We start from the raw sequence: 1,209 nt of genomic DNA on the forward strand, positions 1-1,209 counted from the left end.
TACCCCCTCCCAAATGTTTATTAAAGTGCATTAAAAAGATCGAACAAGAGGTCTGTTGTATAGATGTATGGTCCTTTCTTAAAGGAAAATGCAAAGCTGTAAAAACACAATTGATCGCTTTTAAGGACAAGTGGGCTATCCCGAAAAATGCTGTTTTGAGAAAATCGAAGGTAAAGTTTTTGCCCGTTGTTCAGTTTCATTAAAAAAACAAGAAGAGTTTTCTCTATCACCAAGTAAATATACACACCAATGAAGCCAAACTTCTCGTATAGGTAGGGCAATGCCCATTTTTGGTGTAGGTCAAGATTTCTGGAAACCCCCGAAATCTGGGTTAGCCCGCTTGTCCTTAAAAGTGACCAATTGTAATAATAATTATTATGTTCAATTATAATTCTAACCCTTTGTAAAGAGTATTGTAAAACTGTCAAATCGTATTTCTAACACAACATAAAGGACAATGGGAACTATCAAACTTCAAACATCAATCTATCGTCCTTATATCTCCTCTTTTTTTATGTGTGTTACTCTCTTGTATCACATCTATTTTTTGCCACTCATGTGGCGTTATTGTTGTATTGCAAGTGCCGTAAAACTCTTACTTAAACTCAAACTAAAATATTAGTTCTAACTGTTTAATTATAAAGGATATTGCAGGACTGTCAGATCACAATTGTAACACCATATTATCATAAAGGATATTACTGGATTGTCAAATCACAATTATAACATCCCGAAATGGCCGTCAAACCGGTCAGCTGCATGCAGCGTTCACGCCATATGCATATGTTGACCAGTCCATTAGAAGCTGATAACAGTTCGACTCAGGGGCAACTTGATGAGGAGATTATGTTCCTCGCGTAAGTGAAACCCTCACTTTGTCCTCTAGAATCAACAGCTTTGAGAGCACAAAAATATCGTGTTTAGTTGTTACTATTCTATGTTGTTTTAGTTGTTGTTTTTGTTGTTGTTGTTTTTGTTTTTAATGATGAAAAAGATGATGATGATGTTGTTGTTGTTGTTGTTGTTGTTGCTGCTGCTGCAGCTGCTGCTGTTGTTGTTGTTGTTCGTTATTATCAAAATCGTCTAACTATTTCTTCCGTCGCTACTGGGTTTTTTGTTGTTGTTGTTGTTGGTGGTGGTGGTGGTGGTGGGTTTTTTGGACAAATAAGTATGTAAAAAGACCGAAGTAGAGTCTAATCGCTTGGGTTC

This window comes from Aplysia californica, unplaced genomic scaffold, assembly GCF_000002075.1.
Source record: "Aplysia californica isolate F4 #8 unplaced genomic scaffold, AplCal3.0 scaffold00449, whole genome shotgun sequence".
In the NCBI taxonomy this organism is placed as follows: domain Eukaryota; kingdom Metazoa; phylum Mollusca; class Gastropoda; order Aplysiida; family Aplysiidae; genus Aplysia; species Aplysia californica.